The following is a 27922-nucleotide window of genomic DNA, read 5'->3' on the forward strand; positions in this document are numbered from 1 at the left end:
TGGATAGCTGAAGAGGATCCAGCAAGGCAGACTGATATCTGAGACAGTATCTTTGAAGTCTGTTGCAAGGCAGAAAGAGAAGAAAAATTGTGAGATGATGTCAAGAAGAAGTTCATATGCACCAGGGAGATAAAACAGCTGGTAAGAAGGAAAGAAGAATGAAAGATAAGGGAAAAGATTTCTGAGCAGGAGGAAAAAGAGAGGATGGCAGGGTAAGAGAAGAGAAAAATCACCTCTGTGGTTATATTTCTGGGACAATATTTTTGGAGCAGGAGCCTCAGGATATTTTAAATATGTTGTTTTGAAGTTGTGTATCATTGCAACATGGCTTCATCAGAGTGGGGTTCCATTCAGCCTGAAATGACAGATGATAGGTAGCCAAAGACTCTGTTTCTATCAGTTACCTTGTTATTTGATCACCAAACATGGGGTAGGTGAGTAGTGAATGAGAGTTCTGTACATTTTGTTCTGCAGAAGCCACGAAGAGCACAAAACCGTCTGCCTCCAGTTTTAAAGATCTAAGGAAAGCTCCCCAGGGCAAGGCAGGAGAGTGACTCCTGGATTGACTTACACCACTGATGAGCAAGAGATACCAAAGCTAGCTCTGAGATAGTGAGATTTGGTATTAGCTGCAGCAGTGTGGTGCTCAGGAGAATAAATCAGCCTATAATGAAATCTTGGGTAGGTACAACCCTGGAGTCTGCAGGGCAAACCTATCCTCCATCCTTTGAACCCATCACAGCACTTCCACGTGCCAGCAGTTACTAACTGCATGTGCTTTCAGGGCTCAGACTGGATTTTGCTCTTTCCTTCTTTTTTTTTTTTTAATGATCCTTTCGAACATTGATATATTTCATTCAATCATCTTCTTCAATGTGAACAGAGTGCAAAATCCTACATTGCTGAACTGTAGAAAGGGAACAGCGCTATCTTGTAATGTATTTATTTGTCTTGGTGAGGGATTGCTGCCAAGCTTCTGTGAATAGACATTTTTTGGCTGCCCTCCCTTAAGTGAGCAAAAATGCTGAAAATTTAATCCCACAAACCCCAAAATTTCTTTGTGGTATTTCATGACAGTAAAACAAATATACAAACACGTGTACACACACACACACACACACACACAACTTTTGTCGGGATTAAAATTTCTTTTTTGTGACCACAACATCTTCTTTCCAAAAACCTCAGAAAATGCCTGAAGATATCTAAGTTTTTAGTTTACTCAAGCCTTTGGGATGCGTCTGTATGAAGACTTTTTCTGAGATGAAGGAAGAAGAAAAAGGGAGAATAGTTAAGTTCAACATTTAGAAAGTAGGTAAAAGTTCACATTCTGTAGTGGTAATAGCTTTTTTATTAAAAGAAAAGCAAATAAAAATGACTGATTAAATGTTCCTTACATCTTTATAAATCTACTGCTCTCCAAAGGAGGCCAGGCACTTGTTTGGAGTGTATGCATGTGAGTGTGTATGTGTATGTGTGTGTTATATCTATTTCTATGTACAGGACGCATTTCTAGCAGCAGCAGGTAGTAGAACTGATGAGTACAAGATGGGAAAAGGCTTTGGTGATGAATGATCAAATTTTCAGAAACATCTCACCCCATTTGATTTGTTCATAAAATCCATTACAAGAATAAATAGCCTTTTCCTACCTCAGGCATTCTGCAGTGCTTGGTCACAGGATGATGGTTTTTCTGCAGTATCTGAAGTTGGAGGTTTGTTGTTTGTTGTCTTTTGTTAAATAGCATGTCATCTGAAATGATACCCACATTTTTTTTAAAAGAACATTGTGGCATTGGGAAGTTGACAGCATCATCAAACAGTCAGCAGTGGAGTATAGGTAAGGAATTTATATGAAGAACTTCCTAGCAAGCATGATCTATTTAATAACCAGGGTTGGGAGAAGGAGGGTGAAGGAGTGAAAAAAATGATTGTACTGATATAAATATCTCTCTTGTCATTTTTCTTTCAGTGAACATAAGAGCTTCTTAAATAGTTTGTACCCTCCATTTTGATTAGCTTTGGTGGGGCTGAGGTTAAAGTTTGGAAGCAGGCAAAGAAAAAGGGCTCTGCAATTTTCAGAGTTGGAACCAATATGCAGTTTTCTGCAAATATTGCTTTGCAGCTTAATCCCAGCAACTGCTATCTTCTACTACTTCTGCTACTTCTACTAGTAGTGTTATTGGTTACTCTCTTTTAAAAATTCTTCATTTCTTGTGGAACTATACAGGAAATACATGATTTCCTTCTTATTCTCGTAGCCAGACTCCAACAGAAAGTGTCTTGACATTCTACCTTTTTGCACAGGCTTGTAAGGCAGTTTATGAAGTTTTCTCTCTGTAAATACAACACATTAATGAATGTAGCAGCACTTGTCAATTCCTGGGCCTGGGGGCACATTTTCTTAGGGTGAAGCTGAAGTGCATACTAACCCCTGCAAAGGAAATCCAGGCCAAATGAGAGTGGTGGTACACCCAACAGATCCCCCAGACCCCTCAAACTCTGTGATATGTATCTCAGCAGGCAATGTAAATGAAGCCTTAGTGATCAGCATTTGCATTAATTACAGCACGTTAATGATTAGGCTCTAGAGCCTGCAGACAGTCACAGATAATTTAACTTTTTAATCTATGGAAGGTTTCACAATGTTTGGGGCCTTTATTGTGGGCTCATATCCAGCTTTTATGACAATCCAATAGGGTACTTCATTTTAAAAAGATCGTGTTGCTCTTAGGTCACTCAGACACTGAGATTTTTCCCTCTTAGTCTTTAAGTTAGCAATTAGCTACTCATTTGGCACTGTGTCATGTGAAATTCAGAGTAACATGATAATTGTTGCAAACAAGTTCCTGCAAAATCTTCTGAAAGACATGCTTCTATGCGTCTGCATCCCCAGGGCCAACAAAACAAGGGCAATTCACACAGTAGCATGTTGTCCAAGGAGACCCTGAGATGCTCTCTGCTGTGGTGTGGTCCTGAGGGTTTCCCTGTAGGCAAAATAGCACCCTGGCTGACAGCCTGCTACTTCATATCATACTGTGATAGGAGTCCAGATAGATCTCTCTTGTCCAAACTGCCTCAGGCAGAGTGGGCAGAGGCCAGAATCTTCCTTCTCCCTGTGGGAATTTGTGCAAATGCAGCCTTCACAGAGATACTGCATCCTCTGGCCTTGCTGCTACCTCTGGAAGCGCCGCTGTGGCTTGAAACCTTTCTCCTCATCTACCTACTGATGGTGTCACGTTCGTGAAATGGTGAGAGCTGCCAGACTCTCCATACCCACTATTTGGACTCAAATCTCTATATTTCTGCTTCAGGTGCTTTCCATGAAGCATTTTGGATTTTTTACAGTGCTGGAGAACTGCAAGTCCAGAGCAGGAAATCCTCTTTGTTTGGCAAATTCTCCTCGAGTTCCTGGAAGTTCATTCCTCTAGCAGTCTCTGTCTAAGTGTTTCGCTGCAGGTAGCGATCACCCTCTGCTCTCTTGTCAAGGATTGGTTAACCCTCCCAATTTTGAAGATTGATTCTTCAGCCTTACATATATGATGACTTCTTCTATGGTTTCACAGTCTTGTCATATTCTCAACTGCTTTAAAACAAAACTGACTTCCATTTGTCTTCCTTTTTCAATGAAGATTTGAAGATTTGAATTCTAAACCTTTTCCAGTTTTTGTTACTTTTGGGTTTCCAGAGAGTTTAAACTGTAGTGTGAGTTTTATTGCTTCGGTATCTTCTTAGATATTTGCTTAATTCTTTTGACTGCTAGAACCATATGTTGCTCTGTAGTCACTGAGATAGGAAATCTGAAAAAGGTTAAAAGTCCATGTTAAAAATACAGTTTCTCACAGGTTTCATTGCAAAAAAACCTATTGATCTTTGTTCTGCCAGTTGGGCTTTTTATGTGTAGTTCTACTTAAAACATCTTTAAGGAACTGCTTTAAGAATGGAATTTTAGGTCATGGAAAAGCTGAGAACTCTGCAAAATAAAATCTTTTGGTTTTAAGAGATGAGTATACTGAGAGTATACTGGGAGGGTGGCAATTCAAGTTTCTTCCCACACTCGCATCAAGGTACTAAATTTGAAGGAACTGCATACTGCTTGGAGGGTGGGGTACCACAGGTTGGTCAAGACCTCTGGTTTTGGTGAACTTATCAGGAATGACACTGGGGAGGACCAGTTATGCAGAACTAGGCTCTAGAGCAAGTCATCTGGTACTCTGAACCATCACGTTTCTTTTCAGAAGGCAATGAAGAAGTTTTAGAATGAATCCTGTTGGTGCAATTTCTCAGACTTGACTCAGGGCAGAACTTTTGGCAGTTCATGTGCAGTGCTCCTAAATGACAGACAAATATACGTATAAGGAAGGCTGAATTCTGTGGCTGATGTTCAACAGTTGTGCAACCAGTGAGATGAAAAATAGTTACCTGCATTTTCAGCCGTTTGTGTTAAATATTTTTAATCTTATTGCAAGTGGGTCAGCTTAGAGGATTCAGGCACTAATGTCTCCATACATCTCTACCTTTCTTAACTTACTTTTTGGCAGGATTTTCCAGAAAACACATCTGCCTTGGCAACTAAAGACACCTTAGTTTTCAGATAGATTCTGTGTAAATACCAAACAAAACATATATTATAGATGCTTGGCTTGCATCTAGTATAAAATTTGCCTCCTCGGGTACCTTTTTCTCCTTTGGTTTATGCAGGCTTTAGGGTGTTTCTGCAGAAACGTATGACTTCCCATCTACATGATATTTTCACATCTAACTGAGGTCTAGTGAACACCATCCCACTGCCTTTACTTCTAAGAGTATAGCCTGCAAAATGCAATCCAGAATGAGTACTATTGCTGGTTTTTTGTCAAAGTAACAGAACAGAATAGACGACATTTTACCTAGATCTCAGTGGAGCTTTATCAGGCCTACAGTGAACTCCCCTGTCCAGGAAATGTGATAGGCACACTGAACAAGTAATTGTGATGAATTATTTACTTCATAAACTCTGTCTCCTTTTTCTTCAGATTTGAATCTGCCCTTAAACACTTCAGGATATTATCAAATGTGTCCACCATTTTTCTGAAGGATTCTTTGTCTGCAGAATTGCTAGAAACCAGTCCAGCTGATTGGAGCCAGAGGTTACATGGTATGTTTCTGTTCTTTGATTGGACTTTTAGAATCCTTTTTCTGGGATAAATATTTGGGTTTGCAGTTTTGAAAATTGCTTACCACAAATATTTGCCTAAAATTTGCTGGTTTAGTGAATGTTTCTTCAGTAAACACATTTGGTAGCATATTTTCAGTCAGTAAACACCACAGAGGTGTGAACACAGTTGAAATTAAATAATTTTTAATATAAAGTAATTTGGAGAAGGCTGGAATTAGCTTTTTGTCTTGTGTTTCAGGTAATGCTCTTCAGTTCAAATTTGGACACACTCAGTGCAAGTTTTTACCTTCTGGAGGGTGAAAAAAGGAGCGTGTTTCTAGAGTACATGATGCAGTGATGTCTGTCCGAGTTTGGAGGGAGTTGATGGTGTACCTCTGAGCAGTATGAACCAGCCCATTTAACTCAGCCGGGCATGAATGATGAATCGTAGTACTGTGAGGGTCCTCACCACAGTCCTCGTAGCCAGGCTTTATCTGGAGGTGGGGGGAACGAGGGGGGTCTTGTTGTGTTGAGACCTGGCAGAGGTGGTGTTCAGTGGGGTGGGCTGCTGAAGAGCCAACCAGGCTTGAGCTGTTCCTGTGGAGATGTGAATCAAGAAAAACTCATGGGTCAAGGAGAGGGAGGCTTGGTGTGCTTCCTGAGATGGGGGCAGCCCCTGGCCTGATCAGGGAAAGCAACTGCTCATGTGTGGTGTTGCTTCCTTGGATGTGGAGAGGTCTGGAGTGTGCTGGGTATGCAATGGGCTAAAGAGGTCTCCTGATGGGAGTGTGTTGGTGGTTGGACTAGCCAAGATGGCTCTGAACACACACCCATTCCCCTTCCCTCACCCACCCTTGAAGTCCTCTCCTATTTTCTTCCCTTGTTAGATACCAAGGAGAGCATGCCCATGAGTACTTCAGGTTTGTCGCACTGTGTGATGAAGCACCATGCAGAGATATTGCATCTGCTCTAAGCAGCTGCACTCACCCAGGCAGGAGCAGGAGGTTAACAGCGTCCTAGGACCGCTGGTCTCTGAGATAACTCATGCTGCGGTAGACAGGGAGCTGCATCGTGCAGAGCAGACATGGCATCCTTATGCCTGCACTCATTATTGAGATGGTAATGCTCCAGACTCAACCTCTGTAGCCAAGTGGCAACTGTTCTTTGCAAGAATGAGAAGGCAGTGGTGTGGCACCTCATCCTACAAATTGGTTTTCTTTGCAGGTTCTCCCGCCCTCTTTGGTCTGAAGAAAAGTGCTGCATTGCTGTTGGTTTTGCAAGGCAGGTTAACTTTGGCAGGAGAGAGAACCAGCTGCAGTGACGGCTTGCTCCCCAAGTCCGTCTCTCAAGCTGGATGAGTTGGTTGCAGGGCAGAGCTCTTCACCGGCCCTTAGCATGGGGCTTTGCCTGAGGCTGGTGAGAGGAGAACTTGCCTGAAAGGCTGATGTGTGCAATGTTGCCAGGTTGTACTAAGGCCATAGCTTGATTCTCGTTATGGATTTGCTCTCCAGTTTTAAAGCTAATTTGCAAGCTCTAGAGGAGCAACAGCTTGGCAGAGGGGAGGCATCATTACTGTTGTTAGCATCAGTAGTTTTTAGAGCAAATCCTCTGTCCTTTCTCCCCCTGAGAGTTTGCTGATTTTCAATTAAGGAATGTTGTGACCCAAGCTGGGTAAAATGTTTATTTCTGGGCAGGGGCACATCATATTTGAATGACATTGCAAGAAACATGAGGAAGGAATCTTGTTTTCATTCCAGGTCTCTCTGAAGCTTGTCAGAGTTGCTGAAGATAATCAAGCCCCCACCTTATTAAAGATTCTTTTCTTCATCAGTATGATGTCCACTGGCAAAGTGGGAGGCTCAGTCTGTGATGCCAGAGCAGACTGAGGGCTCATAGAGAAGCTAATTATTTTTTGCCTTTTTTTTTTTTCATTGCAGAAGGACAGAATAGTTGTGAATAAATTGGGAAAGGGGAGGGTGAGAAGAACTGAGAGTTCATTAATATTCATACTGAGCCACAAGTACACAGAAAAGGTGACAAGGAGTTGGCTCCCTGGAAACCTATGCACCTTGGCAGTAGATGGAAAATTGCATTTAATTACAGCCACCTTTAGCTCAGCACCTAATGAGCATATTTGAAACCATGCAGGGTTACAGTATACTAAAGGAAGACCCAAGAATCAAACAGAAAATAAAACCTTTCCTCCTCTTTCTCTGCTCTGCTGAATTTAAAATAATTCTGCCAAGGCCCAGGAGACCAAGTAGACTTCTATTCTTGATTTCCCAGTGATTATCACAGAAACCCATCCAGCAAAAAAAAATAAATCAAATAAGACGGTCAGTAGGGGGGAATAAGCACATTTTAATGGGGAGTAAAAGAATGGAGACTTTTTCCATTCTCACTTTGCCTAGTGAGCACTGCTAGGGTCCTGAGGTCTCTTTTTTCTCTCATTTCCCACTGATTTATCTATTCTTTGATAGCTTTTAGTATTTTCTTCTTTTTATTATATTATTGGGGAGTTTGCAATCTATGGATTTTGCTACCTTGTAACCGGGGAACAGAAGAGCCAAATAGATTTCTTTCTCACACATTGCTTACAGTTGCTTTAACATGTTGGTTCCCACAGCAACTTTAAAGCTGTAGAGCCAAATTCTTCTCTGTAGTGCACTAGCACAAGCAGAGATTGAAGGTAATGGAGATCCTCCATATTAATATACATGAGTTCAGAGGAAAGCAAAATGTGATCTATACTTGCCTTTAGTCTAATGAACTTTGCCTTTCTGAACTGTCTTGAACAAAATATCTAAAGCATCTTTTAATCCTACAGCAAGGGACTACTGTTTGTAGTGCTATGACAGCAGAAATTATTTTTATTTCAGTGGCTCAGGTAGGGAAGTGAGTACCCTGAATCACCCCTTGTATTTTTAATATATACTGAAATTCGGCTTTTCTCACAGAGTCCAGCTTACGAGCTCTAGATAATGATCTAATAGAGGATGGCATTTATCTTTAAGGAGAAGCTTCTTCCAATGTGATCAAACTTTAAGATTTGGAAAGTGAGATGTCACGTTCACCTAGGGGCACACAGAGCTCTGCGGTTACTGGGCTATTTCTCAATTTCATAGCTGCCAAGGCAAGTAGAGAAAATCTGACAGTCTGTAATGCTGCTGGTTTGTTTACACCCCGACATGAGCAAGCCCGATCAGCTGCAGCTTGTCCTGTAAAATGTGCCCAATTTGCTGTGCAGGAGGAGGGAGTTGCTGAGGAAGAGCAATACATCCTCCAGCTTAGCCTGCGAATCCAGCCTGCAGCTTTTGTCGAAGCCCTGAACCCGGCAGTGACCCAGCGCAACGCAGTGAGTTGCTGGGGTGGGCAGCAAGCTCTGAAATGATGGCTGTGCCCTGACCCTGAATCTATTGAGTTTAGGCTGGTATTTCTCAGCCTCCACTTTTTTTAAGAAAGCTCAATGCTTGTTTCTTTTATGGCTCTATCTTTGGGGATTTCAGTAAACCTTGGGAGAAACAAAAAAATCACATAATTTTCCACTTAGTCTCTTTCCTCTTTGGGATTTTGGTTGGAGAGACCCTGATAACAGTTCACATTGCTTAAATATCTCTATGCTCCTAGCAAACAAATAACACAGGCGCTTGAGAGATTCTTGCGAGAAATCTATTATGGACACAGAACAGTTACTTCACCACGTGTTCTCCCTCCTGCTTCTTTGGCATGCGTCAGTGATTTGTTGGTTTGCAGGAACTACTCTCAGCTTCTGAACTCATCCATATCTTTTATTTTCTTTCCTTACCATGGATGTTTTCTTCTGCTCCTATTCCTTTTGGATTCATCTTGCTTTACTAGCAGCATTACAGTCTATTTTGGGTGATTTAGAACAGGACAGACAGAAAGGCACAAATATTATTCCCTGACAAATAAGCAAGCCTAGATACGCCTCAAATACATTTTAAAATGTTTGAAACCCTTATTCACAGGCAATTTGTGTAGCTGACTACTGGGCAAACACAAATCCCTAAATCTTTCTTTTCCTTTATTTTGATCAGTGTTGCTTTGTTTTCTTCTGCTTTTCTTGTCAGCTTATTTATAAAGGACATTCAGTAGCAACATGCTTTCAAAAACCCTGTTATTTTTCTTTTTTAGACACATATCTCTGCAAATTTTTAGTTTTCATTATTTTATGAATGAAAATAGGCTTCAATTATGATCAAGAAGAAAACCTTCTATATGTGCCTGTCTTTAAAGGTACCATAGATAACTATGGTTAGATGCTGCTGCCTCTGTGCTATCTCTTATGTTTATTAAGAGTCCAGTCACTTACTAAACAGTCAGCCAAATAGAGGAGCACATGGTGTGACAGGCAACTTTCTGGGTAGACTTCAGTATGTGCCAGAGCCCTAAAGTGAGTCACAATGTGTGACAGACATCCCAAATTTTTCTTTATATATCTGGAACTTAAAATGCTGCGAGATGCCTTTCTTTGGTAAAAATAGCTCCTGCCAGGAGAGTCATGCATACGTGTACAGCAAGCGCAGAGGAGCACTGCAAAACAGTGGCCCGGGCACTGCTTGGTCCTGCCTGTCGGTGCCTCCAGGAAAGCAGATGCTGCCTTGCAGGCTGGAAATAATATAACTGAGATAAGAGGAAGCTATGAGAAAAGAATTCTTTGACTTTTTTGTCATCTTCCACTTGTAACTGTCATGGTCATTCTAATACTTTGCAATGTGTGATGTGCATTGCTTCAGTTTGTTTAGGGAACAAGGAGGGATGTTCTTTGCCCACTCTGCTTTGCCAGTGTATGTGGTCTGTGGAAGTTTAGGGAAAGTGAAAAAGATAGAGTCTGAGCAAATATGAGTATTTTTCCTGCATGCCTTTTCCTTAAACCTGTGGGAAAAACTAGAAATTTGAAAAATGTCCAGGATCAGCTGAAGCAATTCAGCTTGAGTACAAGTTATTTCAATTCTGAAATGCTCCCATTGCCCTTCAGTACAGGTGCTTGAGGAATCTGTTTGCTTCCTACAGCTGCGATTGCCTCATCCAGCTGAATCTTCTGTGAGGAAATGGCCTTCCTCAAAGAGTCGAGGTGCTGCAAAACAGGAGTCCTTTGCCTTCCTGCGCCATGGGAAATTTCACCTGCCCCTTGAAGAAAAGGCAGTCAATGAATTAGCACATCTCTTGAGGCAGTACAGCAATATTCCCAGTAAAAATATTTTGATTTTCAATGAAATATGTAGCAAAAATATTTTGTATTTTTGGCTTTCAGTGAAGTATGTGGCAAAAATATTTTGGCTTTTGATTTTTTTTTTCTGGAAGATATATCATTTTTGAGGGGGAAGAAGTAGGCCTAGTTTTATTGGCAATACAATTTTCTGTCAGGTACCAGTATATCTTTATGGAGAAATTTTAATTGGGCGTGGGAAAGAAAAAAAAAACTTTTCTAAGCAGTGATCCTGTCTTTCAAAGAAAAGAGGATAACTGCTTGGTGAAGGAATGACTGAATTCTAGACTTACTGGATTTTTTTTTCAAGTCCAAGAAGCCTTAGGCTATTTGCTATCTTGATCACTAAAATATAGTGAATTCTACTCCCTGCTAAGAAACTAGATGACTTTAAAGCCTCCCCCAAACTAGGATTCTGTACAAAAATATATGGTTTGGGGATCTGAGGTATCCCCCTTCTAGTTTTGAGCCTTAAAGATTACGTTTTCAAACTCCTCAAGTCAGCTTCATGCTGTGTAGGCACACACACAGCTGGAGTATCATGAAATAAATATAAAGAGACTTCTAATAGCCAGAGCTGCTTAAAGTGACTTCATCTGCTCTGCTGAGATATTTGTGAAGCAGTGCTGTCCTGTGGCAACCAAAATACACCCATTCTTGGTGCAATCCACAACATTTTTTTGTATTTCTTTTGAAATACAATTCTTTTGTGTTGGCTATATTTTTGTGAGCCAAGACCACACAATTAAGCCCTAACATTGAAAAGATAAAGTGAATTTAGATTGTGGCTTCAATGTGATACCCACAGACTGATCCCAAACCATTGTTAAAAGCTTATAGCAGTACATAGGGAGGTGCCCCTGCAACAGATAGAGATGAGATTGCATCAGATACGGCAAAAATTGTAAGGAGAGAATGTATTCAGCCCTTAGGCACATATCCATATGTTTGGATGCTGGTGAGTGTTTTTTAAAGTTACTGTTTTAAAGATATCTACACAGGTGGCTAACAAGTGCTTGTTAGATGGCACAGCATGAATATTGAAGCAATCTCACCACTACTGGATGAGGAATAGATAGAGAAGGAGTGCTGGTTGTCTAAGCTTTTCTAGATAATTGGTATTTGCCTTAGCAAGTAAAAGACTGGTTTTCTCTAGTTAACTTGGGGGTAGCATCCAGGGCTGCATGGCTGTTGACAGCAGGCTCTTGTTTCAGAGAGAACAAAAACCCCATTGGATAGATGCACTTTGAAAGAACAAAGCCAGTTTTGATGATGTGATTTTTACAAACCATATTTTGCAGCTGGGTGCAAAGTGTTATCTTCTTAGTCATTCAAAGGAAATAAAATGAGGGTGTAAGGCGTCTTGACCAGAGGTGGTTTTTTTTTTTTTTTTTTTTGCCATTGTTTGGTAATGGAAACATTTTTTGAGGCCAGGCTGTGCCATTATAGAACAATTCCCTGATGAGGCAGAAGGACAAAGTTGCGCAGCCCCAGAAGTTGTGTAGTCGCTAGGCAAAGGCCACAGTCTCCCCAGAGAGGGTCAGTCCTGCACCACTTCCTTAAGGGATGACATTTTCCTTTGTGGCCAGCCAGCTATCTGAGGCTCATTTCCTCTCTACTTCTCACAGCCGTGCGAGTGTCCCCTTCTGGAGAGCTGGTTTGTTATTAAGCATAGTCACTTGCAAAACAGTAGATATTACTGGCGTATATTCAGCCTGCACTTTACTGAAAGGATTTTGGAGCTGATTTTAATCCACGGCATTCTCTAGATCTGAGGTTGCTCAACACATAGAAACCAATAAACATCAAATGAAGGTGTGTCACTAGTTGTAAAGGATCTCTCCCAAAGAAAAATTGTTCTGAGGAACCCTTTCGTCTAAAGCGGCAAAGGTGGCCACTGAGCCAGGGGAGACCCATCTTTTATTTCTGGATGGCTGCTGTGAATAAAAGGACTGTCAGGAAAAAAATTTGGTCTACCAAAAACACTCATGCGCTCCTAATTCCTTTTCTACTAGGCCTCTAGCCCAAACATTGCTGAAGCCATTTAAAACCCAGAATTTCTTCAGACCAGCCCAGGACTTCTCCATCATATCTGCAGCAAGTACACTGTTGTTACAACTTTTTGTTGCATCCAAGTGATTCATGTCAGTGTTAGCTGTGGAAAACAATCCTAATGTAGGTTTGTTAGCTCATTAGCTACAAGTCTGTAAGGGCATGAGTGACGAATAAAAGCAGTTAATTAAAACAGCTACTGCTGCAAGGAGTGAATGAATATTGGTGGTCATATAGGGTGGGAGTGGGATTCAGACTATATTCATATTGAGCTATAACTGGGATATATAGATCCCTGAGCCAAGTATTAGCAATCGAATCTCCCATATGCTGAGGGAATTGTCAGCTGGTGAATCTGGGAAAACAGAACGTGACCAAGAATTTGACTCAAAATTTCGACATGAATCCCTCACCAGTACTCTGAGCCTAGCTGACCTGCACCAAGCTCATCTATGTATTGTTATTAAAGGAGCGCTGTATAGACTGCAATGTTTCTTGGATAGCTTTTCATTTCTGGTCTGGTCAGTGCTCTGCTGTAAAGACAGCAATTGTGTATTGCAATTTGCTTCACGTATAATTGAAACTCAAGGAAAATGAGTACAACTGGGCTGAGATGATGAAAATGACTGCAAAAAATGTTAAAAATACATTAAAACATAGAATTGACATGCTGGATTGTTGAAAGCTGTGGCGCTCCACCTGAAATCTTTGAAATGATTGGGTGATGCTCTGGTTGTTCATCTGCCAACTTGCATGGCTACTGTTTAGGTGACTTCTATATGGGCTGTGCAATGAAGAGCCAGTGCCCCTTAGGGGAACTCACTGTTTCCAAGCTTATGACTTCATGCTGTTGAATTGTAGTATATGTGGGTGGTCTTTAATAATCATTGCTGAAATGATGCCTTATGCAGGCATGCACATGCACACTTTCACCTGCTTGCATCATGGACTGTGTATCATTTTTCCATTCTGCGTTTTTGGTCATTTTGGGAATATCTTCCCCTGTGGGCTCTGACTCATTCTATTTTTTGTCATCTGTGAGCGATGTTAAGGGTATGAAACACTGAGAAGCCTGTTAAATCTTCACACACACTCTCACATGTGCACGCAGACAGTCCGGCATTATCAAACTCCATTGTGAAGATGTTCACATTTCTTCTCATTAACAATGTGAAATGTAAAAGGCTTGCCTGGAGTTTCTTGAAGACGGCAGTAATGAAGCTCTGAAGAAATAGTCAGGGGACTGGAGCTAATTAAAATGCAGCAGGGTGTAGAAGTAAAGGTAGCAGCAGCTCGCTATGCCATGTCTCTGGCAATCAGCAGTCCCTAGTTTACCCACACTAATTGACAGGAGATGCAGTGCTACTGAGTGTGCACACAGCTAGCGTTAATGGAGTCAGCACACGCTGCTCTTCCTGCCTGACTTGTCTCATTATCAACCTTGAACTGGCAAAGGTCAGTTGATGGTGCTGCTTTCATCAAGATGACAGGTGTCTGAAGATCTTCTCTTTGTAGTATAATAATTTGGCAGTTGTCTTATCCTGTACGGGAATTAGTGATCTGATCCCTAAGATACGATGGTTAAAAAAGATGAGCTTACCTGGTAAGGAGCTGAGCTGTTGTGCACTGAAAAAATAACAGGTACTGAAAGTCCTGGAGGAAGGAAACAAAACTATATTGCACATTTCCCCTTGGAGAAGATAGTGCCTGTAGAAGCAAATAGGCAAATTTTCACAAGTGGAAATGCAGTCGGCCCACTGTTAAAAATCGGCAGCTTGTTTGAGTTGATTATGAGCACCAGGTGCACCACTGGCACTCAGTGAATATCTAATAATAATAACAACAATAGTCAGGGCACCTGACACCTGCAGAAAGCTGAGAGTGACAGTGTTCTTTGGGAAACGTCCCATCCTAAGGTAACGCAGTCTCCAGGAGATGCATCATTATAACATGCTGTACTAGGACTACAACTCATGCGCCCTCCTCTTTTTCCCCTTCTGTTACAGATGGTCTCAGCAAAGACAATGGAGACTGACAGAAATACTTCTGCCATCCTTCCCTTCAAATCTGTGAATACAACATTTTAACAGCACGGCACTGTGTTGGCAGTGGTCCCTCCCCATGTCTAACAAACGCTGTGGCTTTTCCAAGGGAAGGACAGCATCCTCCTGTATCCTGTGACTCCTCTGGTCGGTAGCAGAGCTTGCTGGAGCCTTGGCCTGGATCTCCTTTCTTCTCATACCTTCACCTGTGCAAGGTGTGCGTAAAAATGTTATGTGCTGCTGTGGTAGTGTTTGGCAGCTAGCTTGTGGATACAAAACAAGGCTAAATCAGGGCCTAGAGCCCTATTCCCCAGAAGCGCAGACAGAACAAGAGCTCATCACTGAAGAGCTGATGGGAAATCTTGGTGGGGACTGACAAGCTCTCAAGGCTTGTCTACTACACTGCATTTTTCCTGGCCAAATTAAGGAGTTAAACATACAAGTAAAAAGTCAGTGGAAGCCAAGATATGCAAAGCAGCACCTGTGAAGGGACTCCTTCAAAGAAGCTCCCTTGTTTCCATGTGGGGAGCCTCTGTGGGGGGCTCGGACCCTGCTTGCTGGCTCACCCTGGGCTTGTGCTCCCAGTGAGCTGGGAGCTGCCTCTCTGATGGGTTGCAGCTCTCGACACCTGGCCCTACTCTGGCTCTGCTCTAGGAAATCCAAAACCTGCCTGGATGCATTGGTGTCCATGCTGTGGGTCTCTGATCCCCAGTCTGCGGTGCCTCTCCTGCAACTGCGGGACCTCGGGGGAGAAGGGGCAGTCACAGCTCCTTGCCAGAGCTGGTGAGAGGAGAGCAAACTGAGCAAAGCATGCTCTTTCCTTCACATGCTGTCTCCCAGGATCTTTTTATCCATCTCTGAAAGCAACCTCTCTGAAAGCCTAATCACCAGAATATCTCTTCATTTATCTGTGATTATAGGAAACCAAAGTATTGTCTGAGGGATAAAATACTCTCAGTAACTTGCAGATGAATTATAGCAGGTCTCTTTTTAAAGATGTTAAAAAAAAATGCTGGGAAAGAGCATGCACCTGATGTCTGTACAGCTGCAGTCTAGCTACAGAGGTAGAAGGCCAGAAGCTTTCTACCAGAGCAAGCCTGAAGTTACCAATAGAATTGTTTTTTAAACAGAGAAAGCTTTTTGTCTTTGAGACTTCCCAGCCTGACAGATTTTCTCAGCTGCCTCTTAGGTGAGTGCCAAATGTAGGGGAAGTTCATGGTCTCACATCCTACCAGCACCTGCACTGACCTCCTGAGCCCCTGTCTCCTGCCCAGGCGTTGCAGAGCTCCTCAGGCTTCCCACCACCTTCTGGCATGCAGAGGGGTGTTTGCCATCTGCCCTTGGTGCTGCATGCAGTCTATTGTGTCAGGACACATATTGCTTCCAGGGCACAAGAGTAAGCCCCCACCTTTGTGCTAGGTTGTGAAAGCAAATGTAAAATAAATAATGTCAAAAAAAAAGAAAAAAAAAAAGAGTTGCCTAAGTGCATCATGAGATCAATAAAATACGTGAGTGTGGGCTCCCACTGTTCAGGGCTGCAACAGTCTCTAATCTAGAGCCTGGAGGCCTGGAGGAGCATGTTGGGACTACTCTAAATGACAGCTAAAAGAAATTTTACATTAATGCGACAGGTAGAGCTCGCACATCTGTACTCAGAGATCTCAGGTTCAGATTCCAGCTGTGATGGGACTGTTGGGAGGCACCCAAGTGAAAAAGCATTGCAAGAGAAAAGTAGTGATAAAGAAAACTCAAAGAATTGAGGTTTTATGCTGGGATTAGCTACTTCCATCGCTGGGTCATTTCTTACTTTGCAGAAGAGGATCTATCCCTTTTTTCTCTAGCAAAAGTAAGGAGACAATCATTAACAGAAGTGGTAAAAAGTGAATGAGATGGAATCATGGTCATTTCTCTAAAAATGAAAAGCTCAGCTTAATGCCACTGAAACCAGTCACATAGTGAGACAAGCGTTTCTCCTTCCTAGAATGGAATAGGTGGCAAGAGAAACAATAATATGTATGTGGGAACTATAATGTACCCATGAAAAATATATGGTTGTATTTGCCTGTTAGATCAACCTCAGTTCCTGTTAACTCCCCGGTTATCTCTTTTCTTACAGAAAAAAATGAAGAATAATTAAGGAAGAAAGTGCTGCACAGGTATTCTAACTGTTTCCTTGTTGTCTTTGGTGGGGAGGGGCAGCTAGATCCCAAACTCTGTATGCTATGGGAATAGCAATTTGTAGTATTTCAGAATTAAGGCACTAGATGTTTTTAAAATGAAAATATTTGATTTAAAGCAAGGGCATCTAAGACTGTTTGTGGCTTGTAGGAGTGTCTGTGTTAAGAATATTTGTATCAGTGGTTTCAAATCTTAAATGTGTTGTCCCTCTTCTTTCTCCATGTGTGTGTACATGCATGTAGGGAAGTCAGCATTAAAAAGCAAAGTGGCCTCTGATGCTACAGCTTTTCTAAGGGGTATTGTGTAAGGTGTCCTCAGGGATCTGGTGTCAGTTTGTCTTCAAGAAGGAGAGAGGAACAAGACCCATGAACAGTAGAGCAACTTGTGCAAAAGAAATCAAAGCTTCTGGCAGAGACAAATGCAGCAGACCTCCTACAGAGACAGGTATAAATTTCAAACAGAAACTGATTTTAAGGCTTAGAGAAATTTAATTCAAGGCTATGCTGGGGCCTCCTTTGTTGACTTCAGCTGATCTGAAGAGGGACCAGTGGGTGGGAGTAGGGGCAGAACAAAGACAGTGAGTGGGCAGCAACAGGAGTTGTTTGTGCATTCCTGGATGGTCCTTTGTGGGAATCTGGAAGGGATCTGGTGCTGATTGACAAAGAAGGAATTTTCTGGTGAGAGAAACAAGTGTTTGTGTCAGGAGTCAGGGAGTGGGAAAGGGTAGCAGGAGGTGGCGGAGAAAAGGAGAAAGGGATAGGTGTCTTGCTGAGGACACAAAACTCAGAATTTATATAGGGGAATGGAGAACATTTTTTCCTTGACATCTAGTTAGTGTATTGTATTAATGCCATGGAGATTTGAGTTGGGAGATGCCTTTTGAGTCCTACGTAAGTTCCTGAAGAACTGGGAAGGTGGACAAAGAGAGGTCTGGAAAGCAGGTGGTGAAATCTTTTCTCCTTCTTTCTGGCTTGCAGCTGTTTGAAAAATGATTTTTCTGTGTTTGGGTAGGGAGGATTGCCCACCCTTGTACTAAACATTTCTCTTGCCCCACAACGTGTTTCTGGGGTAGATACAGGAACTGGCCAATGCTTCTCTTTAGTCTGCATTATGCGGAAAGTCAGGCCACATGAGCATCCAGGTCCCTTCTGGCTTAAATATGTTAACTGTTGTCCCTTCAGCTGTTTAAACAGGGAAAAAGGTTAGTATAACCTTTGGTCCCCTTGTTCCCGTTTCTTTTAGTGATCCTGAGATTTTTCCTCTTGTGGTTACCCCTGTGGGTATTGCCTTTGGCTGAGTGCTCTGGGTCACACAGCTTTTGCATAGCATCTGTCTCTTACCACCGGCAAAAAATTTGTTTCCCTGTTTCTGAGTGCAAATTGTAGAGAATTATTCCAGACACAGGCTAAGACAGGAAAAGTGTCTCAAACCAGGCTCTGTAAAAAACTGAGGAGAGATCAAAACAATATAAAAGGAAATAAATTGTCATCAAAACTCTTTGTAGGTTTAAGGATTCCTGGAGGAGGCCAGGTCTCTAGAGGTTACAGTTCAAATGATGCTCCTCTCACTTATATCAGCTTTGTCTTTCAGCAGTTAAGGCCTTTTGTTTTACAGGATCTCTTAGCTCCAGTTCATACAATATCACTGAAATGTTTTACTCTAAAAGCCTATCGCTTATTTCTCACAGCTACTCCAGTATGACCAGATGTGATCTGCTGCTACCATGTTAGTCATAGAGTTATTAACTGTTAACATCCAGGAAATTACATTTGTCCAGGTGCACTGCCTTGCGATGTGAATCAATCTCTGTCCTTTAGACCACTTCAAAAAAACAGTTAGCCCTATTCCAGAATGTTAATTCTTTTTCCAGCTGTCTCCTATACCCTTCACTAGAAAATCTTGAGTATGTACTTTATTTATTTTGTATTGACTTAGAGGAGCATGAAGGTTTGTCTGAATTTTCACACTGTCCTTCGAAAGAAGTGGCTGTGTTTCTATACTCTCCTGCTACACAAGAAATTAGCTCTTGCCTTTTAGTCATATCTTGAAAATTCTTGTATCTTCAGAGATTATTGTCCATATTTATCAATAATTCCATATTTTTGATTCCACAGGTGGAAATATCTAAGCCCTGAAAAACAGTGTATATTCTAATCTGGAAAAAGCTAGAGGAAATTATGCTGAGAGGACACTGAGTACCGTTCTTATTCAGTTTGGCCATTTTAGTGTAGGGTCTTGTATTAATCACCTTCAATATAGCATAGCAGAAATGTTTTCCATGGCAGAAGACTGTATGAACTTAGTGGGAAGCTTCTTTCAGAAATTGTATACCTTGCTTTATTGTGGGATTTTGATCTGATATGTGCAACTATAGTTACATCATAGGAAAGCCAAGAAATGAGCAAGGGAAAAAAAAAAAGAGGATGCAGATAAAACCACCTGCAGTGTGCTCCAGTGGTGCTTACCCTATTTAGATCTGTGCTTAGCTTCTCTAGTGTCAATGCTGGCTATCTCTACCAGCGCTGCGGCAGGGTGAGTGGTCAGCATTTATTGGAAACCCAGGCAAATCCTTGATAAAGACCAGGCTGAAGCAGGGGAAGAGGAGAGGAAATACCTTTCCATGAACTATACATGCAGAAACACCATTCAAGTTTTCTCAAAACAATTTTTTTTCCATCACCCCTTAGACTTAACCAGAGGGAAGGGAAAGATTAATGTTAGAAGTTTAGAGAATGAAATTGCCTAACTCCATGCAAACCTGAATTCACAAGATGCCAATATAGCTCTGCAAATCCAAGGCATTTAGGCATTCTTATCTTTAGATAAGAATTAGAACGAGACTTTTTTTCTATTTGCCCATTGCTGCTTAAAAGCTAATACCAAGAAAGTCATTTTAGCAATTGATTTTTTTATCATACCTTCACATATGCCTTTTTGTGGTCCAGATTTTCTTCTGCATTTCACATTTTCATGAGTTTTGGTCTATTATATAATGGCATAATGAAGCCAAAGAAAAAGGTAATTCTTCTTTCCTGTACGCTGCATTTGAATAAAATTAAGGTCATGACAGAAAAGCAGATGAGACTTAGGGAATACATAGATCATCTGAAAAACTTTTAAGAAAAATAATTTTTAAAGAGTTCAGTGTCCTGAATCACTACAAATATTTGCAGCATGAAAAGTTATTGAATATGTTTATAGGGGTGGCTTATTTGTTTTTCTAGAGTTCAGCTCTTTTTTTTGTGGCTAGCCTTTGTGCTTAATGTCAAAATATCTGCTTTGGATATCATACAGTATAGTGATCCATTTGGGTGATCCAAAACCAACTGAAATCAACAGGAGTCTTTCCATTAATTTTAATCTGTAAAATGTTATGCTTATAACATATTCAGTGGTTTGGAATTTGATCTATTATATTTGCAATGTGAAAAAGTGCTTCTACACCTATACCCCATTTATACTTCCTGAATTTCTTTTAGTTTTATTAGTTTTAAAAAACAAGAAGCAATCTGCCTTTCTGCGTTATCTACCTTCTGTGAGAAAATCACTGCTATACCTGGATGCCAAGAAACCATTAACATATTTTCTGTGATGAACATCTAAAGGAAATAGAAATAAGCATTAAAAGTGAACTGACTGGACTAAATCATTAGAAGAAGTGTCAAAAATCTTCCCCAGCATACAACTAGACCAATCTTTGAGATTCATTCAGTTTCAAAGGAAGATAGTTTCTGTTTTTGCCTAGTTGTTCCAGTGCTCCCTGCTTGCTGCTGGAACTAGATGTGAAAGGATGGAAATACTGGGAGGAAATAAAGACACCTCTGGGAAGCACTTCTCGGCTAAGTATGAAGTGCCAAGAAAATGTACTTGTGAGATTATATTCCAGGGGGATTTGCACCCTTAATCTGTTTAAATTACAGAAGAACACTGAGCCTTAGAGGGAGCTTATTGTGTCTCAGCCTATGAATTTCTCATATTCCCATTGCTACCAATAATCATACATGCAGGGACTAATTTTATTACAAGTACAGTCTGATTCTGAAGTGTTTATTTGGGCTTCATCATCCATTTGCAACATAGCAGCCTGAGGCATCTTCCCCCTTTTCCTGCAAGATGTCTGAAATGACTCCCCCTTTTCCCTTCAAGAGGGAAAACGTAGGCAAAGAGGAGCTGAAGGTAAGGGAGGAGATGTTTAGTTCAGCTTCTCTCCATTACCCAGTGGAAGCACTTATATTTAGAAGTTTGGCTCTTTTCCCTTTTTCTTGAAAGGGAAGCTACCAGGAGGGGAAAGGATTGACTCTTCTTCTTGTTCAGTCTGGTCTGTGTCGTATGGAAATGTGTAACTGGAATAACTCTTCCTGACTATATGCAAAGTAGAAAGCCAGGTAGTTTCATTCCTGGCCAGCCAGCCTGGCCACAGTTCAGTTCTGGCAGGAACACATCTTCTGCATTATCAAAAGGGAAATTAATAGTAAAAAAATGCCTGTGTTAAAAATAGTACAGAGATAGCTCAAAATGGTCCCTATTAAATGGACTCTCTGTTCCAAAATGGTGTGGCAATTTTTGTCATTGTGGCAGACTCCAGGCTGCAGCTTCCATTAACTAAACTATCGCTAGAGAGATTGTGGCTTCATCTTTTGGATCATTACCGTGCTGGCTTGGCAAAAAACCAAGGCAGCTATGGTCTGACCTTGCCGCTTTGGGTTTTAGTACGCATTTGGTTAGACTTTAATTTGTTCCTGTTCACCAGTCATTCTCTTATAGTAATCTGGTGGGAAAAAGTCATGTCACCAGAGTCGGTTTCTTGAGTTGTTTTTTCTGAAATCAGTGAGAACTGAAGGTGGGGTTGCGCCTCCAATCCAAGCTTAGAGAAGCTACTATTTAGCATCCAGCTTTGCCATCCTGACTGCTATGTTATCTTCCTCTGCCTTTGCTAAACACTCTCATTAATTTCTGAGAGCCTATTGGCAAACTAAAAACTACTCAATGCAAGTAGAGTAGGCACATAACTGACTCTTGAAAGTAAAGAGGAAGACTGCAAGTGTAGGTGTGTGTGAGACAGAGAGAGAAAGAGAGAGAAGAAATACAGCTGTGCTGTGCACACAGATGCATTTGTGGTGCAACCTCTTCATTGAGGTAATGAAAAACTGAGGCTCACAGCTTGTGTTTTGACAAGACCCCAGAGACCAACAGGAACTCTTTAGCAGGGGTTAACCGCAAGCAGACCACCCCTTCCCATTTATTTATTCTTTATTCTACATATGAGAGGGTTCAGGCAGAGAAGCGAAAGAGGACAAGGTTTGCTGATATAATTTGATTCAGTGGCTGGGTAGGGGCTAACCCAACAACTTCAGGCAGGTTGGATTTCTGTAGGGCTAAATGCTGAGCTGTTTGACCACTGTCTGCCAGACCTCCCTGGGTTGCTGAAGTCGTCTCGGTTTTGATCAGTTAGGATCCTCCCTGAAATCTGTTCCTCCTTCTTCTACTGAAGCTTCACCTGAGGAACTGCCAATAAATGTCCTGAGGTGAGTGAGATATTGCTGGGTAGGGGCTCAGATTACAACTTCATTCTTCTGTTAAGAATGTAACTTATTTTCTGCAGAAGATTTTGATAAGTATGTCAGACTGCCCATTAGAAAGAGCAATTATTAGGCTAAAAGAATTCCAATTAGGAAGATGGTAACATCACTCAACAAAAAGGGATCCTTACCAGACTCTGAATTACAACAGTGCAACTTTAATAAAAGCAAAGGAGCAGTACAAGCATAACAAATGAACAGTGCTCTCCATTTGACTTTTGAGGATGACAGGAGCTGAGGCAAAGATTTACAGTTGTTGATATAAAGTGTCAAGGATTTGGACTAGATTTCATGCTCTTTTCCATTGGGATACTCAGGGAGCTGATCATGACTTTCTTACGCTCAGTAATATTTCACCTGAAAAAGCTCAAAGATCCAGCCGATGTCTGAGCTGCTGAGCTGGATGGAGCCAGCCAGAAATTCTACCCCTTTATCTTAACCTTTATCCATTTGGGGACTTTACTCTTTGAAGAGGAATATCTTGCTTTTCCACTTGCTATATGCTGATAAGGCTATGAATTGACTCCTTTGCTCTGAATTTTCAACAGTTTTGTTCTTTTAAAGATCATCTTTCTTCTTTCCCTTCTGCTCCCACTTCCCCCGAAGTCCCCTGGCCTTGATGAAATAACACTGGGCATGACCTAGGAAGAAAGGAGCAGTGTTTGAGTGTACGTGCACATTGTCGCTTTCATGTGCTTTCGTTTGGCACTGAGCTGTCCATGCAAGAAGAGAATTAAAATGACATGAAAATTTTTTGTTTTCCTCCTCGAAGTTTCCATTTTTGAATTCCAGGTAACGACTTTCGATTTCTGATGGAGTTGTCCCCCTGGGATAAAGCCTACGGGCCATATAGAATTGAGTGCTGCAGAACAGCAGCATGCATTGAAAATCACCCTAGTACACACTTGGGGGCAGTTGTGTTTTTCTGCGATTCAGTCAAGCTGCTCTGTAAAGTAGGAATCATTATCTTTGATTCTAATGGCTAACGTGATGGCTAACGTGACAATTTTGGTGGTAGTTACCTCTTGCTGTCTCATGTGGATGCTAGATAGTTACCATACGTGTGTGCCTGCAAGAGCAATTGCCTATTTTTTTCCCTCTGGTGTTAGCATACAGCAGTCAGAGACAGGGAAACAACTTCATTGTAAGAAAATGTGTAAACAATTCAAATGTGGTGAAAGTGCTTATGATTTTATATAAGCTAAAAACAATATCAACCCATGATTCAAACAAAAGACTGAATACTAATTCAAAGCATGTATGTTTGCTAATAGCAAAAACTGAAAGACTTCATGGAAAAATAAACAGAGGACCAAAAGAAACTCAGAAGAGACAAAGAGAATAGAAAATCAGCCAAAGAGGACTTGCATAAGGTTCATTTTACTGCAAATAACCCACTCCTGCTACCACTGGCCCCACTTTCTTGGCAGTGACAGTGGTGGGAATTGTATGACTGGCTACCAGGGGCTGCTTGTGTCTTGTCCTGGGCATCACTGGGATTTGCTCTGTGCTAGTTATCTCAGTGCTGTTCCCACTGCAGTTGCAGTAGTAACGTCAGGAAACTCAGAGGATAAGCCTGGCTTTAGACCTCAGCTGATACAGGCTACTTGCCTGCAGCTGAAGGTGGCTGGTGCTTTGTTTGGAGAAGAGTTACCCCGTACAAGGCAAGAAATGTTCTGCAGGCTGTTTCTGTGTTAAATCACACCTCCTTCCACTTCTCTGAATTCAGTAGAGGGGCAGTGTTATAAACTAGCGAAAAGCATAGGCCCCTTGCTTCTGTGCATGGCCTGCTCAAGTTAATTCATTTTTTGGCTCATTACATTTTCTGCCCCATTACTAATTGCCTCTTGGGCTCTACTCATTGCCAGGGTTTTCTATGACCGTCAAAACATTACTAAACAAATGAACTAAATAAAAAGTAAGCCTTCTTCAAGAGCCTTCCCCCAACACTTCCCTCGTGTTAGTATTCCAACTGCACCCAACAGGTAGGCGTCTGCGCTCATGTTATCTGTGTTAATTAGACTGTAATACCCTTGGCACAAGACAAGGACAGGGAGGCTAGAGAGTCTCTCCTGCAGCTCTCTGATAATTTATACCAACTTAAAGCTTGTTGCAATGTCTTTCTCTAGTGTACCCATAGACATATATAAATAATATTAATTTTTATTAGAGTTTTTTCCCTCCTTCCAACTAATTAGTGCCCCCACCACAATGTCTGAGCCCCACACAATATTTAATGAACGTCCTGCAGCAGACTTCTGAGGCAGTACTGTTATCTCCAGATAACTGGGTGTGTTGTCCATCACCATGGGAGAGTTTCTGATAGAGTGAAACCTCAACCCACCTTTTACAAGCTCTAGGTTAGTGCTCTAACCAGTGAATCCTTCTGCCTCACAGCTACCTCTTCTATGTTTTTATTGTTCCTTGATGTTCTCTACCTGTATTTTATGCTGAGCTTACCTAAATCTTATAGGTATAAAACCTAACAGTTGAAGCAATCTGTCCTCCATTAAGTTTCTTATTCTCACAACATTAACATGTTGTGGAAAGAGGAAAGGGGAGCAGAAACATGACTGACTCAATAAACTAGCCATGTCTTTCTTAACAGCTGATTACTTGGAATCCCTCACATTCTTAATTTAGTTGGTTCAGTAGCAAAAGTACTACAGTGGATTGCTTAACTTTGGGCCTCTGCTGCTTGACCAGACTATGATGGCTCCTCATGCCATGTTCATGTTAATGATACCTGCCCTGCTGGTACAGTATGCAGCCCTGGTAATCAAAGCAGCACTGAATGTGGATCGAGGCATTACTGTCTGAAACCGTGTTATCTGCCAAGGGCCACATCCTACTCTTCCATGACTGGACATGACTCTTCTTCTCCCACAAAGCTAATGGGACTCAACATATAAAGGCAAGACAACAAATAGGCATCTCCTCTTAGCAAAACAGTGTAACACCAGGGGTCATCCTCTGCTGCTCATCACTTCTCTTCCCTCCCCTTTTCCTCACACTCACCCCAGTGGTTTCTGTCTTCTGCTTACCTGGCCTTTGTAGAGTCATCGCCCTCTTCCTTGGCAGCAGCAGTAACTGGTAGCTTCAGGCACCCTTTGGCCCCATGTGGAGATCTCTTGTCTTGTGCCTGTTGTGGTGCTATAGATGAAGATCAAGAGCAGCATGCCCACACCCCCTGCACTGTGCTTTCTGAGGCTGCTGCAGTCCTGTGTCTGGTGCGGGAGTGGGGGCATGACAGCAGAGCTGTGTGAGCCCACGTGCATGAAACGGGTGGCCAGCCTTCTGCCAGAAAACAGAGCACCACCAGATGCAGGATTTACTGTGACTTCGAGGCTCTGTGCAGGAGGTCCAAGGTTTAGCCCTCGAGGGAGACTGTAGGTTTGTTCAGAGCAGGGCTTTTTTCCCTGCTGTTCTTGCTATATTATTAACATCATGTTCCAAGCCACTTTGGGAACTCGCACCGTTGCCAAGATCTTCACTTTGCTGCATTCTTTTGGTTAAGAGAAATATTTAGCTGAAGCATGAAGGCTTTGTATTTCCAAAAGGAAAACACACAGAAAAAGGTCCGATCATTTTTTTTTACTTTGGGTCTGATTGTCTCTGCTTGTTTATGGCTGCCACTAATTTGCTCGTTTGCTTGCTGGAAAATAGCTAATTAAAACCCACTTCAGCTAACAAGCTGACTGGGACCATGCAAATGTCACTCTCTGCTGTCTGCTATTTTCGTTTATACTTTACATTATTAGTGTTGTTTTTCCTCCCTCCATAGTAATAAACGCAAGGATAGATTTAGTACCCTCTTCACAGGTGTGTGCTTGTACATCAGCACATCATCCCGAGAAAAGTGCTGCTGTTTTACTGCACTTCAGTACTTTGAGTGTTATTACCCCTGACAGTTAATGGTTTCAGACTACACTGCTTGTTAGCACTAGATTCTGAACAGCTTCATCTATCTTTTTGTTTTTACACTGACTGGTCACATTAAGTATATGTGTCTGAGCTATTAGTCCCGTCTGTTCATTGCATGCATTTCATTTGGTGCATTTTTTCGCTAAAATTAGTATGTATTGTCATCCATATACTTCAACATATCGACTTTTGTTATAATTATGCTGTCATCATTTTGCTTCCACACACTTGCTAATTTATTGTAGCTAAATTAGACCTAATATTAGCTATTTTGCAGCTGTTCCCATAGACAACGCTCAGCCATATATTTGTACATTGTTTGGTAATTGGATTTGAGGGCTCAGGAACGGACTGTGGCACTCTTTAGAAACAAGGGAAAGATTTGAGGAAATGGGAGAAAAAATAAAACTTGCAAGTCCCAGAAGAGGTTTCAGGGGTGAATTTCTAGAGCCGGCTTAAAAGCTTTTCACACGGCCAAACAAATCAGAGAGCTAGTGTACCAGATCACAAACTTTTCAAAAGGCATGTCACATTCAGGCAGGGGATTAGTCATTCCTCTTGAATATGCTTTTTATTTTAACCAGGAACGGGCCACGAAAAATCTCCAGGGACCTATGGAGGGCCTTGGGAAACGGGTTCTTATTGCAGCACTTTAGAAATCTCTAGGAAAGGATCTTGGCTTCAGGGGGCGGCTGCTCTGAAATGATTTCTTTAGATAGAACCACGGGGAGAGATGAAGAAGGAAAAATGGTTTTGTTTTGGAGCGTGCGCACTCCATTGCTTTGTACTGATACCCACTTCTTGCTGCTTATCCATCCCCTCTTCAGCTGACATTAATACAAGCAGAGAAGAAAAGGAGTGGTGTTTAAAATAAGCAGAGAAAATGAAGAAGGCAGAATAGAGCTGCACAGCTCTTACGTACCCTTCCTGTCACAGGGCACGCATTATTTTATTATCAAGGAGAGTACAACAAAAGCAGTTTTATGGCCTTTTAGAAAAATAGTTTTCCGACATGGTAGAACACAAAATAGTGGCAGAAAGTCTGTTCAGACTGACACCACAGAATCAGTTTAATTCCCAAACCAATGGAAGAAATAGAAGAAACTTAATCATTAAAGAGCATATCTTTAACCAAAATGGAACTAAATTCTCTCTGCTCACTATATATCCACCTGCTTAATAGGAATATTATAATAAGATACAGTGCTGCTGGCAGATGCACATGCAAGTTTAAAAATAAGACAGTGAAATTAACCAAAAAAAGGGTATTTGTGCAGCTCTCATCTATAACACAGAGTTCTTTCCAACTCACTACAAGCTGTTGCAGCAGGCTGCATTCTGCTCTGTTTCTCCCTCGGCCAAAGCTTAATTTCTGTTTGGAAAAGAATAGAGCAAAGTGACCTGCCAAAAAGTAATACTGCGTAGGCCAAGTCATGTAAGAATTCAGGCCCTACAAATGTCTTGTGCAGGAAAGGAAAGTGAAGGCTAAAAGCCAGGCCATTTAACACATTTTTAAATGATTGCAACTCATAACAAAATATTTAAAACAACAAATCCAATTTAAAACAACTCACTCCCTCACATAACACCATTAGTAACTAAATGCTTGCCAGATGATAGTCTCTTGTCCTGACAAAGCCTTAATTATCCTTCCATTCTTCCCTAATGCTTGGGAAAATATATAGGTAGGCCTTGCAGTAGCCTGGACAGCTACTGGATGCAGAAATGGAGAAGCTGGTCTTTTGGCAGTTGTTTCCAGTAGATGCTGTGATCACAATCGG

General features: G+C 41.5%; 1 long non-coding RNA gene across 1 annotated transcript; it reads right to left on the reverse strand.

Annotated features, from left to right (window-relative positions):
• Positions 1 to 316: 316 nt before the first annotated feature.
• Positions 317 to 25525, reverse strand: LOC136991387 (uncharacterized). Its single transcript, XR_010883585.1, has 3 exons — positions 25262 to 25525; positions 1652 to 1752; positions 317 to 355 (listed from the first exon to the last, which is right to left on the reverse strand). It is a non-coding gene; the product is annotated as an uncharacterized lncRNA (long non-coding RNA).
• Between the last annotated feature and the right edge of the window lie 2397 nt (positions 25526 to 27922).

Source organism: Apteryx mantelli, chromosome 2 (genome assembly GCF_036417845.1).
Source record: "Apteryx mantelli isolate bAptMan1 chromosome 2, bAptMan1.hap1, whole genome shotgun sequence".
In the NCBI taxonomy this organism is placed as follows: Eukaryota; Metazoa; Chordata; class Aves; order Apterygiformes; family Apterygidae; genus Apteryx; species Apteryx mantelli.